Below are 25,421 nucleotides of genomic sequence, written 5' to 3' on the forward strand. Positions count from 1 at the left end.
TTGAAAATTTCCAATTGTGTACTGTTCAATGTAATGCTGAAAAAAAAAGGACACAAATAAAAAGCATAGCTAACTTAAAAGGAATTTAATATACTAACTTAGCTGTTAGGAAAGAAAAGAAAATAATTACTCCTATAGTGGCAGAAATATGTCTTGGAGAATACAAGTTTAAAATGACCAGATTGTTGTTATAATAGCTTGGATACCTTTTCTGGAAAGTTGATAAGTTACACACAAATATTGGAGCAGATAGCAAAAATCAAATCAATAAAGAACAGGGAACTTACAATAAGCAATTGATAATTTAGCATGAATGTAAGGTAGAGATATAAATGTAAAGATGGGATATATGATTATAATAAAGTATAGAAAAGATTAATAATAACTCACATAAACATACAAATAAAAACACTTTCAAAAATGTTCATGCTAGATTTTTATCAGATCAGAGTTGGATCCAAGATACTGAGTTGTTATTGGTACACATGATGCATTAATAGTGAATGGCATATAAACTAAGGTGAGAACTCATGAAGCAAAGAAAAGATAATTAACGCTAGAAAAAGTTACTTAGTCTTTTAAAGAGGAACCAAATATATATATATATATATATATATATATATATATATATATATATATATAGTACTGCTTTCTCACAGAACTCTCACTAATAAGTGTAGTTTGACACTATTAGTTATGTGTTCCTTTTTATCCCAAATTTATACACATAAATTTCTTCTTTTATTCCGTGAATCTCAGTAAAAATAATACTAATTTAAATATGGTTCCAATACTTCATTCACAATGATGAATTCTGCTGGTTTCTTAGTTCAGCAGTTATCCAGTTCCCTGTACACAATGAAGTATGGAGGAGCATGAAAGACATTCTATTTCCTCTCCTGCTCCCCTTGCCACACATACATGCACTGAGTAGTAAGTAAAATTAGCCATCTTGCAAATTTCCTTATAAAGTTAAAAGTTGAAAATTCCTCAAAATTAGAAGGATGGAGAAAATCAATGTAGTGCTTGCATTTGTCCACCAGGATATTATAGCATTAATTAATCATTGGATCCATGAAGAAATTTGCTAGATGCTAGAGAATGGCACGTGGGATTGCAGAATTTTCCTTGATAGATGATATTCAAGAGAAGCAGTTATTGACCTTGCCATTCAATCCATTTGACTCTAAAATATCACTTTCAAGTGAGCAGCAACTCAAGGCAAAAATATTATCTCAATTTCAGTTATTATTTGTCTCTCATGTAATAAGCTTTAATCTCCCCACATACCTATTAGGCCAAAGCCTATTCCCTACAGATTGACAGAGAGACACATTTTTTTCTGTTCTATCTATCTATCTATCTATCTATCTATCTATCTATCTATCTATTTAACTTTTATTAAACACACTTTATTAACTTTGTATCCCCCCATAAGCCCCTTCCACCTCCCCTCCCAATCTCACCTTCCCTCCCCCTTCTTCATGCATTCCCTTCCCCAAGTCAACTGATAGGGGAGGTCATCCTCTCCTTCCTTCTAATCTCAGTCTATCAGATCTCATCAGGAGTGGCTGCATTGTCATCTTCTGTGATCTGGTAAGGATACTCCCCACTCAGGGGGAGTGATGAAAGAGCAGGCCAATCAGTTCATGTCAGAGGAAGTCCCTCTTCCAATTCCTATGGAACCCACTTGGATCTTTGAAGGGGTTCTAGGTTGTCTCCATGCATGGTACTTGGTTGGAAAATGAGCCTTGGAAAGACCCCTGTGTTCAAATTTTCTAGTTCTTTTGCTCTCCTTGTGGAGTTCCTGTCCTCTCCAGAATGTAATACTTTGAATTTTTTTAACTTTTATTAATTACACTTTATTCACTTTGTATCCCCCCTAAACCCCATCCTCCTTGCCTCCTAATCCCACCATCTATCCCCCTTCTTCACACACGCCCCTCCCAAAGTCCACTCAGAAGGGAGGTCCCCCTCTCCTTCCTTCTGATCTTAGTCTATGAGATCTCACCAGGAGTGACTGCATTGTCATCTTCTGTGGCCTGGTAAGGCTTCTCCTCCCTCAGGGGAAGGTTATCAAAGAACAGGCCAATCAGTTTTTATCAGAGGCAGTGCCTGTTCCCATTACTATGGAACCCATAGGGACACTGAACTGCCATGAAATACATCTGTGCAGGGGTTCTAGGTTATGTCCATGCATGGTACTTGGTTGGAGTATGAGTCTCTGGAAAGACCACTGTGTTCAACATTTCTGGTTCTGTTGCTCTGCTTGTGGAGCTCCTGTCATCTCCAGATCTTACTGTTTCCCACTTCTTTCATAAGATTCCATGCACTCTGCCCAACAGTTGGCCATAAGTCTCAGCGTCTGCTTTGACAACTGCAGGGCAGAGCCTTTCAGAGGCCCTCTGTAGCAAGCTCCTAACTTGTTTCCTGTTTACGTCTTCTTCTGATGACCATCCTCTTTGCCTTTCTGGATGGGGATTGAATATTTTAGTCAATATCCTCCCTCTTGATTAGTTTCTTTAGATGTACAGATTTTAGTAGGTTTATCCTATATCATATGTCTATATGAGTAAGTATATACCCTGTGTGTTTTTCTGTTTCTGGGACAGCTCACTCAGGATGATCCTTTAGTTCTCACCATTTACTTGCAAATTTCATGATTTCCTTATTTTTCATTGCTGAGTAATATTCCATTGTCTAGATGTACCACGATTTCTGCATCCATTCTTCAGTTGAGGGGTATCAGGGCTGTTTCCAAGTTCCAGCTATTACAGATAAAGCTGCTAAAAACATGGTTGAACAAATGTCCTTATTGTGTACTTGAGCGTCTTTTAGATATATGCCTAGGAGAGGTATGGCTGGATCTTGAGGAAGCTCTATTCCTAGTTGTCTGAGAAAGAGCCAGACTGATTTCCAGAGTGGTTGTACAATTTTACATTCCCACCAGCAGTGGAGGAGGGTTCCCCTTTCTCGACAACATCTCCAGCATGTGTTGTCATTTGAGTTTTTCATCTTGGCCATTTTGATGGGTGTAAGGTGAAATCTCAGGGTTGTTTTGATTTTCATTTCCCAGATAGCTAGTCAGTTTGAGCATTTCTTTAAGTGTTTCGCTGCCATTCCGTATTCCTCTATGGAGGATTCTCTATTTAGCTCTGTTACCCATTTTTTAACTGGATTAATTGTTTTGTTGGTATTTAGATTCTGTAGTTCTTTATATATACTGGATATCAGCCCTCTGTCAGATAAAGGGTTGGTGAAGATTCTTTCCCAATTTGTAGGCATTAGTTTTGTTTTGATGATGGTGTCCTTTGCTTTACAGAAGTTCTTAAGGTTCATGAGGTCCCATTTATTGATTGTTGCTCTTAGAGCCTGGGCTGTTGGAAGTTGTCTCCTGTACTAATGAGTTCTAGGGTCTTCCGCAATATTCTTCGAACCAATTCAATGTGTCTGCTTTTATGTTGAAGTGTTTGATCCAGTTGGACTTTAGTTTTGTGCAGGGTGATAAATATTGTTCTATTTGCATTTTTCTACTTGTAGATATCCAGTTAGACCAGCACCATTTGTTGAAGATGCTATCTTTTTTCCATTGTATGGATTTGGCATCTTTGTCAAAGACCAGGTCTCCACAAGTGTGTGGGTTAATTTCTGGGTCCTCTGTTCTGTTCCATTGATCCACCATTCTGTTTCTATGCCAGTATCATTCAGTTTTTATTACTGTTGCTCTATAGTACAGCTTAAGATCAGTGATGGAGATTCCTTGAGATGATCTGTTATTGTAAAGGACTGTTTTAGTAATTCTGGGTTTCTTGTTATTCCATATGAAATTGAGAATTTTTCTTTCCAGATCTGTAAAAAATTGTTTTGGGGGTAATTTGATGGGAATTGCATTGAATCTGTAGATTGCTTTTGGTAAGCTGGCCATTTTTACTATGTTAATTCTGCCCAACCATGAGCATGGGAGATCTTTCCATCTTCTGTTATCTTTTACTATTTCTATCTTCACAGACTGGAAATTTTTTTCATACAAGTCTTTCACTTGTTTTTTTAGGGTGATGCCAAGGTGCTTTGTGTCTTTTGTGGCTAGTGTAAAGGTTTTTTTTTTTTTCCCTAATTTCTTTCCCAGCCCTTTTGTCTTTTGTACACAGGAGGGCTACTGATTTTTTTGAGTTAATTTTTATCCAGCCACTTTGCTGAAGGTGTTTATCAGCTGTAGGATTTCGCTGGTAAAATTTTTGGGGTCACTCAAGTATACTATCTTATCATCTGCAAAGAGTGATAATTTTACTTCTTCCTTTCCAATTTGTATCTTTTTGATCTCCTTCAATTGTCTTATTGCTCTAGCAAGGACTTCCAGAACTATATTGACGAGATATGGAGAGAGTGGGAAGCTTTGTCTTGTCCCTGATTTCAATGGGATTTCTTTAATTTTCTCTCTGTTTAGTTTGTTGTTGGATATAGGCTTGCTGTATATTGCCTTTACTATGTTTAGATGTGTGCCTTTATCTCTGTATTATCTCTCCAATACTTTAAACATGAATGGATGTTGGATTTTGTCAAATGCTTTTTCAGCATCAAAGGAGATTATCATATAGTTTTTATCTTTCAGTTTGTTAATATGGAGGATCACATTGATGGTTTCCCATATATTGCACCACCCCTCCATTCTTGGGATGAAGCCTACGTGGTCATAGTGGATGATATATTTCATGTGTTTTTGTATTTGGTCTGCAACTATTTTGTTCAGTATTTTTGCATCAATGTTCATAAGGGAGATTAGTCTGAAATTCTCTTTTTTTGTTTGTGAGGTTTAGGTACCAAGGTGATTGTGGTTTCATAGAATGAGTGTGGTAGTATTCCTTCTGTTTCTATTTTGTGGACTAGTTTGTAGTGAACTGGAGATAGCTCTTCTTTGAAGGTCTGGTAGAACTCTGCACTGAAAACATCTGGTCCTGGGCTTTTTTTGATGGGAGACTTTCAATGACGCTTCTATTTCCTTGGGAGATATAGGAATATTTAATTGATTTACCTAGTCTTGATTCAGATTTGGTAAGTGGAATAGATCAAGAAAATTGTTCATTTCATTTGGATTTTCAAATTTTGTGGCATACAGACATTTGAAGTAAGTCCTAATGATTGTTTGGATTTCCTCAATGTCTGTAGTTATATCTACTTTTTCATTTCTGATTTTGTTAATTTGGATGGTGTCTCTCTGCCTTTTAGTTAGCTTGGCTAAGGGTTTGTCTATCTTATTGATTTTCTCAAAAAACTAGCTCTTGGTTTCATTGATTCTTTGAATTGTTTTATTTGTTTCCAATTGATTGATTTCAGCCCTGAGTTTGATTATTTCCAGCCTTCTACTCCTTTTTGGTGTGCCTGCTTCTTCTCTTTCTAGGGTTTTTAGTTGAGCCATTAAGTTTCTCAAATGAACTGTCTCAAATTTCTTCTTGAAGCCACTTAGTGTTATGAACGTTCCTCTTAGCACTGCCTTTATTTTGTCCCACAACTTTGGGTATGTTGTGCCTTTATTTTCATTGAATTCTAGGAAAATTTTAATTTCTTTATTTCTTCCCTGACCCAGGTGTAATTTAATAGCAAGTTGTTCAGTTTCCACGTCTGTGTAAGTTTTTTCTATATATGTTATTGTTGAGGTCCAGCTTTATTCCATGGTGATCAGACAGGATACAAGGGATTATTTCTATCTTCTTGCATCTGTCGAGATTCGCTTTGTGACCAACCATTTGGTCTATTTTGGAGAAGGTTCCATGAGGTGCTGAGAAGAAGGTAAATTTTTTTGTGTTTGTGTGTAAGGTTCTGTAAATGTCTGTTAGGTCCATTTGATTCATGACCTCTGTTAGAGACATTGTTTCTTTGTTTAATTTCTGTTTTGTTGATTTGTCCTTTGCTGAGATTGGGGTGTTGAAGCCTGCCACTATTAATGTGTGGGGATCAATGTGTGGTTTAAGTTTTATCAATGTTTCTTTTACAAATGTGGGTGCCCTTGTATTTGGGGCATAGATGTTCAGGATTGTGATGTCTTCCTGGTGGAATTTTCCCTTGATGAGTGTGAAGTTTCCTTCCCCATAGCTTTTGATTAATTTTGGTTGAAAGTCTATTTTATCAGATATTAGAATGGTTACTCCTGCCTGCATCTTGGGTCCATTTGCTTGGAAAGCCGTCTTCTAGCCCTTTACCCTCAGGTAATATCTATCTTTGTGACTTAGGTGTGTTTCTTTTATGCAACCAATTTTTTGGGTCTTGTTTAAGCATCCACTCTGTGGGTGTGTGTCTTTTTATTGGATAATTGAGTCCATTGATGTTGAGAGAGATTAATGACCAGTGACTGTTAGATCCTTTGATTTCAATGTTGGCTGTGTTCATAAGCTTGTGTGCTTGGTTGCTTTTTTTTTTTTTTTTTTTTTTTTTTTTTTTTTTTTTTTTTTTTTTTTTTTTTACAGTGGTGAGGTAAATTTTTTTCCTGTGTTTCCTTGAAAGTAGATAGTTTGCTTGGGTTGTATTTTTCCTAATAGTGCCTTCTGTAACGCTGGAATTTTGTGTAGGTATTGCTGAAATTTATTTTTGTCCTTGAAAATCTTGCTTTCTCTGTCTATGAGGACTGAGAGTTTTGCTGGGTATAGTAGCCTGGGCTGACATCTCTTTTCTCTTAGGGCCTGCATGATATCTGTCCAGACCCTTCTGGCTTTCATAGTCTCTTTTGAGAAGTCAGGTGTGATTCTAATGGATTTGCCATTATATCTTACTTGGCCTTTATCCCTTGCAGCTTTTAGTATTTTGTTGTTGTTGTTGTTGTTCTGTATACTTTGTATACTTACTGTTTTGATTATTATGTGGTGGAAGGATTTTCTTTTCTGGTCTAATATATTAGGTGTTCTGTAAGCCTCTTGTATTCTTATTGGCATCTCCTTTAAGTTGGGGAAATTTTCTTCAATGATTTTGTTAAAAATATTTTCTGGGAACTTGGAGGATGGAATCTTCTTTTTCCTCTCTTCCTATTATTCTTAGGTTTTGTCTTTTTATGTTGTCTTGAATTTCTTGGATGGTCTGTGTCAGGAATTTTTTAGATTTAACCTTTTCTTTGACAGATGGATCTATTTCTTCCATTGTATCTTCCACACCTGAGATTCTTTCTTCCATCTGTTGTAGTCTATTGGTTATGCTTAGCTCTGTCAACCTGTTTTCTTCCCTAGGTTCTTTCTCTCCACAATTTCTTCCATTTGTGTTTTCTTTAATTTTTCCAATTCTATCTTTAGATCTTGAGCCGTTTTGTTGATTTCTTTCACCTGTCTTACTGTATTTTCCTATTTTTCCTTCAATTCCTTCAGCTGTTTGTTTGAACAATCCTCTGTTTCTTTTATTTCTTTCAGTGATTTAAGTATTTCCTCTCTAAAGGCTACAAACTGTTTAGCTGCAACTTCCTGTATTTTTTTATAGATGGTCATAATCTGTTTTTCTTTTTATTCTTCTATTTCTTTATGGATGGCCATAACCTGTTTGAGTATTTCATCCTGTTTCTCTGTTTGTTCCACTGTTATGTTCCTCTGTTTTCTCTGTTATCCTCTTCATGAGCATAGCTGTTAGGTCATCTTCTTCTATTTCATTTATGCTAGGGTGTCCAGGGCTACTTGCCCCTGGATAACTGGGTTCTGGAGATGCCATATTGCTCTGTCTTTTGCAGGTTGAGTTTTTACGCTGGCCTCTACCCATTGGTCTATCTTAGGTGTTGGGAGTTAGTTTCCGGTGGTTCCTGGATTCCTGTGTTAAAGAGAATCCCCTTCACAGGAAGATGGTTTTTCCTGATGGAATTCTCCTCAGCTTTTTCGGTACTGACACTGAATGGCCAGGGTTTTTCAGAAGTTGCCATAGCTCACCTCAGGCATAGAGACCTGAATGGTAACTGTCATCTTTGTTAGTCCAGAAGGCTCTACTCTCACCCAGAAAATTCCTGGAGACGGCAGCCCTGCTTCTGGGTATCTTGTAAATTTAGTGAACTGTAGCTGTAATGTTCATGTCCCGTCGTTTATTCAGTTTTGTTAGGGTTAACTGGTTGCCCCTTGGAGCAGTATCTGGGGGTTGATCTCAGGGATCCCGGGCTTCTGTAGGTCTGAGGTTGGGGCCCTGTGCCCCAGTACCCAAGTGGTAATCTGTGTCGGGTAAGTACCTCTCTCCTGGTAGGAGTAGTCTAGCTGGTGCACAGCATGTCCCTGGGTTGGGCCAGTCTGCAGGACCTTTTTCAGGGATATACTGGGTGATCTAAGTCTGTCCCCTTTGCTTCGTTCCCTGTGGGGATTTCTTCAGACAGGGACTCCCAGTCTCTGGTGCCCTGGGGCACACATTTTTGTCTGTCCTGAAAAGTTGGTACAGAGCAGGTCTCTGGGCTGGCAGTGCGCATGCCCACTGATCTTGGGATACTTTCCAGGGATATACTGGATGACCTAATTCGGGTCCTCGTTTCTTTCCTTCCCTGTGGGGTTTACTCCCTACAGTGACCCCTAGTCTCTTTTGCCCTGGGGCACACAGCTCTGTCTGTGTGAGAGAGTTGGCCTCACAGCAAGACTCTGTGCTCCCAGCTGGAGCCCAGTTCATTGATGGCATGAATTTATGTGTATCACTTGTGTACAGGTACCCACAGGAGCCATAAGGGTCAGATCTCCCAGAAATGTTAAGGGTTCCTGGAACTGAGTTCTGTACACTCCGAAAGAGCAGTAAATACACTTATTTTTTCACTTTTAAAAAATTATTTATTAATTACACTTTATTCACTTTGTATACCCACTGTGGTTCCCTCCCTCCTCCTGTCCCAATCCCTCCCTTCCTCCCTCGTCTGCACAAATCCAATGATAGGGGAGGTCTTCCTTTCCTTCCTTCTGATCCTAGTCTATTAGGTCTCATCAGTCTTGACTGCCTTGACTTCTTCTGTGTGGTCTGGTAAGGCTGCTCTCCCCTCAGTGGGAAGTGATCAAAGAGCAGGCCAATCAGTTCCTGTCAGAGACAGTCCCTGTTCCTGTTACTATGGAACCCACGTAGACACTGAACTGCAATGAGCAGCATCTGTGTTGGGGTCCTAGATTATCTCCTTGCATGCTACTTGGTTGGAGTATCAGTCTCAGGAAAGAACCCTGTACTCAGATTTTTGGTTCTGTTGCTCCCCTGTGGAGTTCCTGTCCTCTCCAGATCTTACTGTTTCCCACTTCTTTCCTAAGATTCCCTGCACTCTAACAAAATTGCCCATAAGTCTCAGCTTCTGCTTTGATAGTCCACAGGGCAGAGCCTTTCAGAGGTTCTCTGTTGTAGGCTCCTGACTTGTTCCCACCTTTCTCATTTTCTGATGTCCAACCTCTTTGCCTTTCTGGATAGGGATTGAGCATTTTAGCAAGAGTCCTCCCTCTTGATTAGTTTCTTTAGGTGTAGAGATTTCCGTAGGTTTATATTATATTATATGTCTGTATGAGTGAATATATACCGTGTATGTCTTTCTGCTTCTGGGATAGTTCACTCAGGATGATCTTTACCAGTTCCCACTATTTACCTGAAAAACCCATGATATCCATTTTTTTAATTGTTGAGTAATATTGCAAGCAGTTCAAAGTCTTGTATGAAAAAAATTTCAAGTCTCTGAAGAAAGAATTAGAAGAAGGCATCAGAAGATGGAAAGAACTCCCATGCTCATGGATTGGCAGAATTAATATAGTAAACATAGCCATTTTACCAAAAGCAATCTACAGATCCAATGCAATTCCTATCAAATTACCAACACAATTCTTTACAGACCTGGAAAGAAACGTTTTCACCTTCATATGGAATAACAAGAAACCCAGAATTGCTAAAACAATCCTCTACAATAAAAGATCTTTTGGAGGTATCTCAATCCCTGATCTTAAGTTGTACTATAGAGCAACAGTTTTAAAAACTGCATGGCACTGGCATAGAAATAGAATTGTGGATCAATGGAACCTAACAGAAGACCCAGAAATATACTCACACATTTATGGACACATGATTTTTGACAAAGATGCCAAAACCATACAATGGAAAAAAGATAGCATCTTCAGCAAATGGTGCTTGTCTAACTGGATGGCTATGTGTAAAAAATGAAAATAGATCCTTACTTATCACTCTGCACAAAACTAAAGTTCATGTGGGTCAAAGACCTCAATATAAAACCAGACACACTAAACTGCTTAGAAGAAAAAGTGGGGAAGAGCCTTGAACTCATTGGCACAGGAGACAACTTCTTGAAGACAACACCAACAGCACAGTCTCTAATAGAACAATCAATAAATGAAACTGAAAAGCTTCTGTAAAGCAAAAGACACTGTCATCAGAAGAAAATGACTGCCTACAGATTGGGAAAGGACCTTCACCAACCCTGTATCTGACATCAGACTAATATCCAGTATATATAAACAACTCAAGAAGTTAAACAGCAACAAATCAAATAATCTAATTAAAAAATGTGGTACAGAGTTAAACAGAGAATTCTCAATACAAGAATATCAAATTGCAGAGAAACAGTTAAGGAAATGTTCAACGTCCTTAGTCATCAGGAAAATGCAAATCAAAATAATCCTAAGATTTCATCTTACACCCATCAGAACGGCTTCGATCAAAAACTCAATAGACAACACATGCTGGAGAGCTTTTGGTGAAAGGAGAACCCTCCTCCTGTGCTAGTGGAAATGCAAACTTGTACAACCACTCTGGAAATCAATCTGGTGCTTCCTCAGACAACTAGGAATAGTGCTTCCTCAAGATCCAGCTTTAGCACTCCTAGGCATATACCCAAAAGAGGCTCAAGTACACACTAAGGATATTTGCTCAACCATGTTTTTAGCAGCTTGATTTGTAAGAGCTAGAACCTGGAAACAACCCAATGTCCCTCAATGGAGGAATGGATACAGAAATTGCGGTACAGTAAATACTCTTAACTACTAAGTGAACCATCTCTCCAGTCCCAAATCCAAACCGTCTTAATTCTTTAACGAAATTTTTTAAAATAGGAGTTAAATTTTTATAACTCTTTAAATTCCATTTTGCATAAAATTCCATTCACTCTGCCCGACAGTTGGCCATCAGGCTCAGCATCTGCTTTGATAATCTGCAGCGCCGAGGCTTTCAGAGGTCCTCTGTGGCAGGTTCCTAGGTTGTTTCCTGTTTTCTTCTTCTTCTGATGTCCATCCTCTTTGCCTTTCAGGATGGGGATTGAGCATTTTAGTTAGGGTCCTCTCTCTTGCTTAGTTTCTTTATATTTTAGTGGGTTTGTCCTATGTTGTATGTCTATATGAGCTGGAGAGGACAGGAACTCCACAAGGAGAGCAACAGAACAAAAAATTTGAACACAGGGAACTTCCCAGAGACTCATACTCCAACCAAGGACTATTCATGGAGATAACCTAGAACCCCTTCACAGATGTAGTCCATGGCAGTTCAGTGTCCAAGTGGGTTACCTAGTAATGGGTACAGGGACTGCCTCTAACATAATCTGATTGGCCTGCTCTTTGATCACCCCCACCCCTGAGGGGGGAGCAGCCTTACCAGGCCACAGAAGAGGACAATGCAGCCACTTTTGATGAGAACTGATAGACTAAGTTCAGAAAGGAGAGGAGAACCTCCCTATCAGTGGACTTGGGGAGGAGCATGCATGCAGAAAGGGGAAGGAGGGTGGGATCAGGAGGGGAGGAGGGAGGGGCTTATGGGAGGATACAAACTGAATAAAGTGTAATTAATAAAAAAGAAGAAAAAGAAAAACGATAAAAAATTCCATTTTGTATAACTCAATGCTGGTTAAGGTAAAAACCCTTGAATTTGAAATAAATCTCAAAGACCAGAAATATCCATTACCTTTTAACTATTTCTTTCAATGTGATGACGAGGGTCATACTAGTGGTGAATATTGAACATTATTGTGGAGAGTCATGACAATCTTGTCTCCATTTTGATCTAAGCTTGCAGTTCTACCCTTAAAGGACCTTTGTTCCAGTTTCTAAGAAAGTAAGACATTATTTTGTTTGTTTATAGTTGAAGTTGACTGTTCTTTTACCTTTTATTCTCTGTGCAAGGAAAACCTTGCCTCATGAGTTCCCTAAGATACAGTTGTCATGTTAGCTCTTTATACACTTTGAACACATAAAAGTTGGCTTGGGGTAAATAAACTTGCTTCAGTCTTTGCTGAAGTCTCAGCTTGTTTTCTTTCTATCTTTTTATTTATTTATTTTATTTTTTGCAGGTCACATACATTTATAATTATGTGGATTTTGAGAGAATGTCCATACAGGAGAGAAGACAGCTTCTACAATAAACGGTGTATGACTAGACTGAATCTGAATCTGAGAGCAGAAAAAGCAAGAAATATGAGTTAACATAAGGCTTACAAAATAACTTTCTGATCAGGACACTGAATAGCAAAAGTATAAAAGACCAATAAAGATAAAGCAGGATGACAACATTTTTAAATTTCTGTACACCAAAGGACACTAATTTAAATGAACTCATATATATATATGTATATACTCATGTGTACAATCATGTATATGTGAATAAAAATACTAAACATAAAGAAAGTCCTAAACACAACTCAATTGCAAATCAAGGCACAGAATTAAAGAGATAATTTTCCTAAAATATACAAATGATTCAGAAATATTAAATGTATATTTTAAACAAAAATTTTCATCTGATATAATACATATTTGTATGTATATGTATAGGTGCATAATATATAATACATACATAATGCATACATAATAGTATGTAAATTTGTGATATACTTAGACACAAATTTACATACTATTATGATTTTTAAGTAGATATTTAATATATTCTTTATGACCTTTTCATACACCTTGCTAATTTACCTTTTTCTTTTCTGTAATTTTCACCTTCCCATACCTAACTAATGTTTTTTGTTGTTGTTGTTGTTTTGTTTGTTTGTTTTGTTTTGTTTTGTTTTACTATTTCTCGGACAAGATTATTTACACCATGAAATCCCATATCTATTGCTCCTTACTCCTAATCTCTGCAGTGATCTCTTTTTATTTCTTGGTTTCTTCAGTTATTCAGGTAATGAACTCACATTTAAAGATAGTTTCTAGGAGCCTCTGCTAAGGGAGAATACATGGCATTTGTCTTTATGTGTTGTGGGTTACCTCACTCGATATGATCTTTTCTGGCTCCATCCATTGACCTGCAAATTTCTCCACTTTCACTCTAGCAATTGTCATTATCGGTTGTTGTATTTGTTGCTATTATTAGTAGTCGTAGTATTTATTCTGACTAGGTCAGAAGAAATTTCAAAGTAGTTTTAATTTGAATTTTCCAGATAGTAATGTTGTTGCATGTTTTTGTAAATATTTCTGAGTCATTTGTATATCTTGTTTTCTTTCTTAATCCTCAAACTGTCTGTTGCAACACTTATACCTGACTGAGCGGGTTAGGTCATTTTGGCCTCCCCAATGTGGACCTTGAGACCAAAGAAATCATGAAGGCTGGATAAGATAGCACTCAAGAAAACAGAGTAGCGGTGAGTACCAAAAGATGGGGTAAGGAAATAGTAGAATTTTATTTGCCCAAGTGTTGAAAAATATGCTGAGAACTTGAGGAATGAGAGTTAATCAGCAACAACTTGTAAAATTTTTGCAGTTAATTGAGGAAATTTCTCTGTGTTTCCCAGTTGAAGGGACCCGTGAATTTACCCCATGAGGAAAAAAAAAATACAAAGGCAGATACAGGATCATTGTGATGTTCATGAACTTGAAAAAAAAATCTTCTGTACACTTTCACCATGTGGACATTAATTATTGATGTATTAAACCCCAGACAAAAGACCATAAAATTTCAAGATCTCTTAAAACTCTATGAGGCCACTGCACTGGCCAAAGGAAAAACTGAAAGTAAAGAAATTCCTCACTCAGGATGATCATTTCTAGATCCCACCATTCGCCTGTAAATTTCATAATTTCTTTGTTTTTAATTGCTGAATAGTATTCTATTGTGTAAATGTACCACAATTTCTGTATCCATTCCTCAACTGAGGGACATCTAGGTTGTTTCCAGAATCTGGCTATTATGAATAAAGCTGCTATGAACATGGCTGAGCAAATGTTCTTGTTGTACACCTGAGTGTCTTTTGGATATATGCCTAGGAGTGGTATAGCTGGATCTTGAGGTAGCACAATTCCTAATTGTCTGAGATAGTGCCAGACTGATTTCCAAAGTGGTTGTACAAGTTTACATTCCCACTAGCAGTGGAGGAGGGTTCCTCATTCTCGACATCCTCTCCAGCATGTGCTGTCATTTGAGTTCTGGATCTTAGCCATTTTGATGGGTGTAAGGTAAAATCTCAGGGTCGTTTTGATTTGCATTTCCCTGATGACTAAGGATATTGAGCATTTCTTTAAGTGTTCCTCTGTCATTTGTTGTTCCTCTATTGAGAATTCTCTATTTAGCTCTGTACCCCATTTTTTTATTTTTTTAATTTAAATTGTATTAATTATACTTTATTCATTTTGTATCCCCCTATAAGCCCCTCCCTCCTCCCCTCCTGGTCCCACCCTCCCCCCACTTTCTGCATGCATGCCCCTCCCCATGTCCACTCATTGGGGAGGTCCTCCTCTCCTTTCTGATCTTAGTCTATCAGTTCTCATCAGAAGTGGCTTGGGTTACTTGATTTGTTGGGGCTTAACTTCTTGAGTTCTTTGTGTATTCTGGATATCAGCCCTCTGTCAGATATAGGGTTGGTAAAGATCCTTTCCCAATCTGTAGGCTGTCATTAGAGTGAGGTATCCCAGAAGCAGAAAGACACAAATTGTATATACTCACTTATAAGTGGATATTATACATATAATATAGGGTAATCATACTAAAATCTGTACACCTAAGGAAGCTAATCAAGAAGGAGGATCCGGTAAGATACTCAGTCTTCATTCAGACAGGCAAATGAGATGGACATCGGAAGAGGGAGAAAACAGGGAATAGGACAGGATCCTATCACAGAGGGACTCTACCCAGCAGGGTATCTAAACATATGCTGAGATTCATAGCCAAACTTTTTGCAGAATGCAGGGAATCTTAAAGGGGGAACTAGACAGACCTGGAGGGAATAGGAGCTCTACAAGGAGAGCAACAGAACCAAAAAATCTAGGCAAAGGGGTCTTCTCTGAGATTGATACTCCAACCAAGGACCATGCATGGAGATAACTTAGAAACCCTGCACAGAAGTTGCCCATGGCAGCTCAGTGTCCACGAGGGTTCCCCAACAATAGGAACAGGGACCATCTCTGACATGAACTAAGAGGCTGGCTCTTTGATCACCTCTACCTGAGGGGTGCAGCCTTACCAGTCCACAGAGGAAGACAAAGAAGCCAGTCCTGATGAGACCTAATAGACTAGGGTCAGATGGAATGGGAAGAGGACCTCCCCTCTCATTGGACTGGGGGAGGGGCATAGGAGAAGAAGATGGATGGAGGGTGGGATTAGGAGGGGATGTGGAAGGATGCTACATCTAGGATACAATGTGAATAAACTGTAATTAATGAAAATCAAAGAAAAAATTAAAAAAAAGACAAAAAATCCTTCTGCTTTGCTGCTTTTATAGGGTGAAGCAAAAGACATTGATGAATCTCTAGATTCAGGGGATGAGGCAGAACTAGAGGAGGAAGCAACTGAATATCATAATGAAGACTGGCCTCACACAGTTACTGCATATGCTGTACAAGAGAACATTTTACTTAGCAAAAAACATAAAAAGGATAGAGCTTGTAAATTACAATTGCAGTTTGAAAAACTGCAAGCATATTTACAGGAACTTTTGGTGAACTTTGACTCAGAGAATGAAGAGGTAGAGAATGAATTTCCACCCCCATCACCACCTCCTATTTATCAAGTAAAGGTTACATCTAAGCCGTCTTTAGTGGCGCTTATGAAGCCAAAAGGAGGAAAGCCTTTATCTCTTAACATTAAGAAAAGGGCTAAGCGGGGTGATTTGGGTTTTGGCTCTTCTGCTGTTTATTGCATTCAATCTATTACTTCAAAACGACCTGAGTTAACTCTGGTTAAATGGAAAAAGTTTTACTGGATTACTTGGAGACTGAAATGTCATGAGTTATATTTGTGCAGGGGTTCTAGGTTATCTCCATGCATGGTCCTTGGTTGGAGGATCAGTCTCAAAAAAGACCCCTGTGCCTAGATTTTTTGATTCTGTTGTTCTCCTTGTGGAGCTCCTGTCCTCTACATGTCTGTCTATCTCCTGTCCTATTCCCTGTTTTCTCCCTCTTCTGATGTCCAGCTCATTTGCTTTTCTGAATGAAGATTGAGCATCTTACAAGGGTCCTCCTCGATTAGCTTCCTTAGGTGTACTGATTTTAGTTTGATTATCCTACATTATGTGTCTAATATCCACTTATAAGTGAGTATATACAATTTGTGTCTTTCTGTTTTTGGAATACCTTATTCAAACAACAGCCTACAGACTGGGAAAGGATCTTCACTAACCCTATATCTGACAGAAGCTAATAACCAGAATATACAAAGAATATATAAAGAACTAGGTCATGTTTGTTTTTTTGTTTGTTTGTTTGTTTTCACAGAATGATGATGGAATCAAATGGTTACCTGAAAGATTTGTCTGGCATGCAGAACAACATGAAGGTTTATATCCTGATATGGTGCCTCTTGATGATGCCAGTGGTGATGTGTGAAGTTTACTGGGCCTATGTACCTGATCCTCCTCTGTTGCACCCTGATCTTTGGGATGGTCCGGAGATATTATGTCCTCTAATGATACACACCTATTAGATTTTCCCTGGACTAAGCAACAAGTGACTGTATAATCAATTGATTATTCTGGCATCAGTACTGTTGTTTCCGTATGTTTTGCAAAGAAAGCTACAGAGAAAGGTTGTGTTACTCTTACATCACAAAGGTGGACTGTCAGTGTTTCTCATTTTAGTTGGCAAAGTGTCATAGACATGCCACAGATTGAGTAAACTAAAGATTCTCAGTTTTCTTATCCACAAAGTGTCAGGTAATTTCTATCAAAATCGGATGGTTTATTAGATCCCATCTACAAAAAGGCTATAGTGTGAGGACACTGTTATCATGACATACCTGTACAATTTTCTGTTACAAATATTACTAAAATAATTAGCTATCAGGCAACCAAATGGATTTAGGCAAAAAAGAACTTGCTTCAGGATTTTGGGTTACTTCGAAAAATTATGTTCAAAGACATTTATGGAAAATGTCTGCAGGTATGTATTTTTTATGCTTGCTACTGATACTAGGACTAGAAATTCTGCATATGGGCATGGCTCAAGGCATAATCTCTCTGTTTGTCTAACTTATCTCTATGTATTTTTAATAGAAAATTCTACAATTGTGAATTTATCTGACTCCTTTAATGTGTCTTGCTTGAATTGTTATATTTCCAATTGTTTATCTTTTTTGCTGAGGGAATATCAGTTTTGATTTTACATCAACCACCATTCATTATGCTTCCTGTAAATATATCAGCTACATGGTATTCAGATAGAGGATTTGAAGTGTTAGAGGAAATAGAAAAGGCTTTACGTAGAACTAGTCTTACAGTAGCTGGAAATTTCGCTTTAATTACTTTGATAGCCACTGCTGCAACAGCTGTTGTTGCTTTGACATAAGAAATACAAACAGCTAGTTGTGTTAATGATTGATCTCATAGTATTACTTGTAAATTTAGGACTGCAAAATGATATTGATGAAAGAATAGAGCAAAGAATAAATGCTTTATATGAAACTGTACAAGTTTTAGGAGATGAATTACAAGGTTTGCGAATTATATTACGATTGAATTATCATGCCAATTATCAATGGACTTGTGTTAAACCTTTAAAATATAATGATAGTTAAAAAACAAATTAACAATAAAAATATGTGATGATAGTAGTTTTGATTGGGATAAGGTTAAAAAAACGTTTGTTGGGAATATGGCATCATACTAATTTATCTTTAGGTTTGATTCAATTTCATCAAGAAGTAATCTTCATACAACAAGCCAAGCTGTTAAACTTTGACACATCCAAAGCTGTGCAAACCGTTGTGATACAATTTAAGAGTGCCCTGCCATCTTGGAGTCTGTTTTCTCGTGCAATCAAAGGCTGGTCTTGGCAGGTCTTGTGCTATTAATTCTTTTCTTACTTCATTGTTTGGTGCTATTGGGAGCACAACATCTAATGGACTTAGCTACACCAAAACATGGTCTAAAGTTAATAGTTTCATCCTCCCCCGGCTCGTAGTCAATGTCAGGTAAGAGTTTGTACAGATGCCTATCAACCTAAGACATAGAAGTGTCATATAGAAGACACTCACCCAACAAAGGGTAAAAAGGATATCTTGCCAAACAACCTAAGACAGGCACTGTCCTTATTTTGAAAATAAAGAAGTGGCAGATGTGGAGAGCCATGACAATGCTGACATAATTTTGATCTAAGCTTGCAGCTCTACCCTTAAAAGACCTTTGTTCCAGTTTCTAAGGAAGTAAGACATAATTTTGTGTTTCTGTTGACTGTTCTTTGACCTTTTATTCTCTGTGCAAGGAAAATATTTGCCTCATGAGTTCCCTTACAGTTGTCATGTTAACTCTGTATGCACTTGGAGCATATAAAAGTTGGCTTGGGGGAATAAACTTGCTTCAGTCTTTGCTGAAGTCCTGTTAACTTTGTCTCAGCTTGTTTTCTTTTTGAATCCTTACCTGTCTCTCATAGAACATGTACCTGACTGAGTGGGCTCACTATCCATCCGCTCTGTATGCCCCATATCAGAAGCACCAGAGACAAAAAATTTCACTCACATACTTTATGTTAATAGGACTTTAAGTAGCACAAACTCTGAAGGAAGATGGAGAGTCTTCTACAACTTTGCTCCTTAATATCATTACAAATCTTTCTTTTTAATTTATTTCGATTTTTATTGGTTTTTTACAGACAAATAAAATATTCTCTTGGTCTTGGCTGTCCTGAACTCGTTTTGTAGACCAGGCTAGCTTCAATGTCACAGCAATCTATGTGCCTCTGCCTCCCTGAGTACTAGGATTACTGGTGAGCACCACCATGCTGAGTTGTATTACTACAATTCAGAAGACATCACCAATTCCCTCTTTTTGTTTTCCTTCTGGGAACAGGGACTGCCTCTGACATAAACTGATTGGCGTGCTCTTTGATCACCTACCCCTGAGGGGGGGAACAGCCTTACCAGGCCACAGAAGATGACAATGCAACCACTCCTGCTGAGATCTGATGACTAGGATCAGAAGGAAGGAGAGGATGACTTCCCCTATCAGTGGACTTGGGGAGGGACATTCGTGAAGAAGGGGGAGGGAAGGTGGGACTAGGAGGGGGAAGGAGGGGTTTATGGGGGGATACAAAGTGAATAAAGTGTAAAGTGAATAAAAGTTAATAACAGAAAGAGAACAAAAAAAACATTTTCATACTATGTAGTTTATAATATTCTTTTCATTCCCCTAATTCCTCCAAGATCCTCACCTCTCCCTACCCAATCAACTTTATGCAGTGTCTCTAAAAACAAACAAACAAAAATAAAATAAAAATGAATAAACAAAATCCAATATGCCACAAACAAGTCTCATCCTTAACCAATAAGCTATTTGCAATTCTTTTCTGCTGGGAAAGAGAAAAATCAATTTTCTACAATGGGGAGTATATATCAGCCATACTCTAAGACTGACCCATGATCAGGAGTAATTGGTCAACACAAAATGTACTCCATATTTTGCTTTTTGTGTGTGGGCGTTCTTGTTTTCGTTTAGATTTTATTCTTTTCTTTCTGGTTGAAACTAAAAATAATAATAATAATAATAAAATAAAAAAATAAATTAAAAAAAAACAGAAAACAAAACAAAACAAAACAAGTCTCTCCACTCCTGTAAATTCTCAGCTTGTTTTGAATACTAAAAATATTTTATTTACATTCAGTTTTGATTGTGATATTTCAATAACCTCTTTGTGCATGTATGTTCACTTTTGGGCAGGCTGATGTAGAAAAGAAATTTACAGGCTTTGCTTTCTGGAGATTTAAGTATTCTATAGCACATTTTAGTCAAGAAGGTGCTTGTTGGCTATCATGCATGTTTGTCCTTTCACCTGGTGACTTGTAGTATATGCCTACACTTTATATCATATTTGTGCTCTCCTCAAAGGTCTTCATGCCAATCTTTTAAAAATATTTTTATTTTAATTTTGATTAATTACATTTTATTCACTTTCTATCCCCTTGAAGCCCCCTCCCTCCTCCTCTCCCAATCCCATGCTCCCTCCCGCTTCACCCATGCCTGACTCCAAGTCCACTGATAGGGGAGGTCTTCCTCTCCTTCCTTCTGATCCTAGTCTACCAGATCTCATCAGGAGTCTTCCTCTGTGGTCCGGTAAGACTGCTCCCCGCTCAGGGGGAGGTGATCAAAGAGCAGGCCTATCAGTTCCTTCATGCCAATTTAATTCCAAGCATTTAAGTATTCATGTTCCTTTCATTTATTTGAGTTGTTCTGGCACTGTATCACAAGTAAAGCCAATGATAAGTTTCATAAATTATATGAATTTTCCTTAGAGCAAATATTGAGAAGGTACTGTCTAGAATGGTAAAATGGCTCCCAATAATAAACTTTTTTATTATAAAAATGCAAAAAAAATTCCATAACATTTAGTCATTCTTGTTTCTGTATTGCAATACTATTTTTACATGGTTCTGTGAATGGGTGTTCAGGGTGTCATTTTAATTTAGCATGATCATTGCTATAAGAGCAGCTGTCCAGAATTCATACTTGTAAAAAAATTTAAAAAATGGTTTCAAAATAGATATTCTGATTGCTGTACTGACAACAACAACAAAAGGATGCTTGTGAAGGCATGTGCAGTGCTTTTCCTTTTAGGTTTCTCTAAATGTTTATAGCATTTTCCAGTTTAAAATAGTTCAATTTAATTAATTGTTTCACATACATACACACACACTCCAGTCTTTTCTACAATGTCATTTTCAGTATGGATGTGTCACAAAAGCATTTAAAAAAATCTGTTAGGAATATCATTTATAATGATGGGTTATTGGCACAAAATATTACTCCAATGACATGCACATTCTTCTTCAAAGAATGGCTTATACTATAATCTTTGCTGTTATACTGCCATATAATCAAAGCTTGGCTTGTATTTTGGGGCTGTATGATCCTGGAAAAATTGCTGAACCTCTCTGAGCAAAATTTCCTAATACTCAAATTTTAATATCAGTTATTTGTTTGTATTGAAGTGTTTACAGTCAATGTGACTTAATAAAACAACTGTCAAAAACATTAAACTGAACAAAAATTTAACACACATTTGCATAGTAAATTTGCACTAGATTCTGTTTGCTGACTTTTCTCATTGTGTTCATTCATGCATCTATAATGAGCTACAGTTGAGCTAAGAGATTTCTTTGGGGGCTGGAGACAATCAACTAGACAATCAACTGGCAGTCTCACCCTGGGCCTCTCATACTCTCTTAAGTACAAGGTGCCTCTTTTGTGGACCATGTATTAACGTGTCATTTCATAAACATTTAATGGATCAAATCATGCAAAAGGAAATTTTCATATTTAAAAGAATGATGAGCTGGAGAGAACACCAACAGTACAGTCTCTAAGATCAACAATCAATAAAGGGAACCTCATGAAACTGAAAAGCTTGTATAAAGCAAAGGACAATGTCATCAGAACCAAACGACAACCTTGAGACTGGGAAGTGATCTTCACCAACCCTATATCTGACAAAGGGCTGATATCCAGAATATATAAAGAACTTCAGAAGTTAAACAGCAACAAATCAAGTAACCCAATTTAAAAATGGGGTACAGAATATATGCCCAGTAGTGGTATGGCTGGATCTTGAGGAAGAACTATTCCTAGTTGTCTGAGAAAGCGCCAGATTGATTTCCAGAGTGGTTGTACAAGTTTACATTCCCACCAGCAGTGGAGAAGGGTTCCCCTTTCTCCACAACCTCTCCAGCATGTGTTGTCACTTGAGTTTTTGATCTTGGCCATTCTCATGGGTGTAAGATGAAATCTCAGGGTTGTTTTGATTTGCATTTCCCTAATGGCTAGTGAGGTTGAGCATTTCTTTAAGTGCTTCTCTGCCATTCGGTATTCCTCTACAGAGAATTCTCTGTTTAGCTCTGTTCCCCATTTTTTAAGTGGATTACTTGGTTTGCTGCTTTTCAGCTTCTTTACTTCTTTATATATACTGGATATGAGTCCTCTGTCAGATAAAGGGTTGGTGAAGATTCTTTCCCAATCTGTAGGTGGTCGTTTTGTTTTGATGACAGTGTCCTTTGCTTTACAGAAGCTTTTCAGTTTCATGAGGTCCCATTTATTGACTGTTGCTCTTAGAGCCTGTGCTGTTGGTGTTCTGTTCAGGAAGTTTTCTCCTGTACCAATGAGTTCTAGGGTATTTCCCACTTTTTTTCAAGCCGATTTAATGTGTCTGGTTTTATGTTGAGGTCTTTGATCCACTTGGACTTCAGTTTTGTGCAGGGTGACAAGTATGGATCTATTTTCATTTTTCTACATGTAGATATCCAGTTGGACCAGCACCATTTGTTGGTCTCCTTGGTTTGCCTGTGGTATATATGCAAGATTAGAGTCTCACAACAGTGTGATGCAGCCATGATCATTCAGGCCTTACAGCCATTGAAGCAGGACATTCTCCCCAAACATGGTTGGATACCATAAAAAGCTAAAATGTTACGCTCAGGATGCGAGGCTAAGCACTGCACTCAGGGTCAGCCGCTTTGGACCCAGAGAAGAGCATGTCTGATTGCATGCGGATTGATGCCCCAGGTCCCGCCTCTGAGAAAAAGGTATCGGACGGGTCTGATGCTCTTTGGGTGGATGACACCTAAATGAACATCGGTACAAAGTCCCAATTTATTTCTAATATCAGAGATCAGACCTCTACTCTTGCCTGATGCATCTAAAACAAAAAGGGGGAACTGTAGAGAGCTGCGGAATGCTATGCCTTAAAGATGGAGCTGGTTTCTGCCTTCCACCTTCCCGATGGTGAGTGCTCTCTGTCACGAACAATTCCACATTTGGCTAAGGCTGAGGATCTGGCTTGCTTCCATGTATGTGGACCTATCTGCATTGCCCCCGTGGCACGCCTGGGTTGGCTATTTAAGCTGTGGGCTGGCTTTCCCCAGGGTCCGAGGATTGTTCAAGGTTCCTGAATAAACTGCATTGAAAAAAAAATGGGGTTCAGAAATCAGAAAGGAAGAGGTCAAACTGTCACTATTCACAGATGATATGATAGTATACATGAGCAACCCCAAAAATTCAACCAGAGAACACCTTCAGCTGATAAATACCTTCAGCAAAGTGGCTGGATACAAAATCAACTCAAAAAAATCAGAAGCCCTCCTGCATACCAAAGACAAGAGGGCCAAGAAAGAAATTAGGGAAACAACACCCTTCACAATAGCCACTAATAACATAAAGTACTTTGGGGTGACTCTAACCAAGCAAGTCAAAGACCTGTTTGAGAAAAACAGGTCTCTGAAGAAAGAAATTGAAGAAGATATCAGAGGATGGAAAGATATCCCGTGCTCATGGATTGGTAGGATTAACATTGTGAAAATGGCCATCCTACCAAAAGCAATCTACATATTCAATGCAATTCCCATCAAAATACCAACTTAATTTTTTATAGACCTTGAAAAAAAGATTCTCAGCTTCATACGGAGAAAGAAAAAACCCAGAATATCCAAAACAATCCTGTACAACAACAGATCATCTGGAAGTATCTCCAACCCCGATCTCAAGCTGTACTACAGAGCAATAGTAATAAAAACTACATGGTATTGGCATAGAAACAGTAAGGAGGATTAATGGAACTGAATAGAAGACCCAGAAATAAACCCACACACCTATGAATACTTGATTTTTGACAAAGCAGCTAAAACCATTCAATGGAAAAAAGACAGCATCTTCAACAAATCGTACTGGCCCAACTGGATGTCTACATGCAGAAAAATGAAAATAGATCCATATTTATCACCCTGACCAAAACTAAATTCCAAGTGGATCAAAGACCTCAACATAAATCCAGACATATTGAATCAGTTAGAATAAAATTGGGGAAGAACCTAGAACTCGTTGGTACAGGAGACAACTTCATGAACAGAACACTAACAGCACAGGCTCTAAGAGCAACAATCAATAAATGGGACCTCATGAAACTGAAAAGCAAAGGACACTGTCATCAAAACAAAACAACTGCCTACAGATTGGGAAAGAATCTTCACCAACCCTTTATCTGACAGAGGGCTAATATCCAGTATATATAAAGAACTAAAGAAGCTGAAAAGCAACAAACCAAGTAATCCAATTAAAAAATGGGGAACAGAGCTAAATAGAGAATTATCAATAGAGGAATATCGAATGGCAGAGAAACACTTAAAGAAATGCTCAACCTAATTAGCCATTAGTGAAATGCAAATCAAAATGACCCTGAGATTTCACCTTAACACCCACCAGAATGGCCAAGATGAAAAACTCAAGTGACTACACATGCTGGAGAGGTTGTGGAGAAAGGGGAACCCTTCTCCACTGCTGGTGAGAATGTAAACTGGTACAACCACTTTGGAAGGCAATCTGGCGCTTTCTCAGACAATTAGGAATAGTGCTTCCTCAAGACCCAGCTATACCACTTCTAGGTATATACCCAAAATTTGCTCAAGTACACAACAAGGACATTTGCTCAACCATGTTTTTAGCAGCTTTATTTGTAATAGCCAGAACCTGGAAACAACCCAGATGTCCATCAACGGAGGAATAGATACAGAAATTGTGGTATTTTTACACAATGGAATAGTACTCAACAATCACAAAAGAGGAAATCATGAAATTTGCAGGCAAATGGTGGTATCTAGAAAAGATCATTCTGAGTGAAGTATCCTAGAAGGAGAAAAACAAACATGGTATATAACTGCTTATATAGACCTACAAGATATGATAAATATAATGAAATCTATACACCTAAAGAAGATAATCAAGAAAGTGTACACAGGGTAAGATGATCAATCCTCATTTAGAAAGACAAATGGGATGTGCATTGAAGGTATGACAGGAGTCTACTGCAGAAGGCATCTGAAGAACTCTACCTAGCAGTGATTCAAAGCAGATACTAAGACTCATAACCAAACCTTCAGTAGAGTACAGGGAATCATAGGAAATAAGTGGAGTTAGTATGATGTGGAAAGGATAGGAGCGCAACAAGGACCAAATATATTTGGGCACAGGGTCTTTTCTGAGACTGATACTTAACCAAAGACCATGAATGGATATGACCTAGAACCTCTGCTTGGATGTAGCCTGTGGTAGCTCAGTAACCAAT

Source organism: Meriones unguiculatus, chromosome X (genome assembly GCF_030254825.1).
Source record: "Meriones unguiculatus strain TT.TT164.6M chromosome X, Bangor_MerUng_6.1, whole genome shotgun sequence".
Lineage (NCBI taxonomy): Eukaryota > Metazoa > Chordata > Mammalia > Rodentia > Muridae > Meriones > Meriones unguiculatus.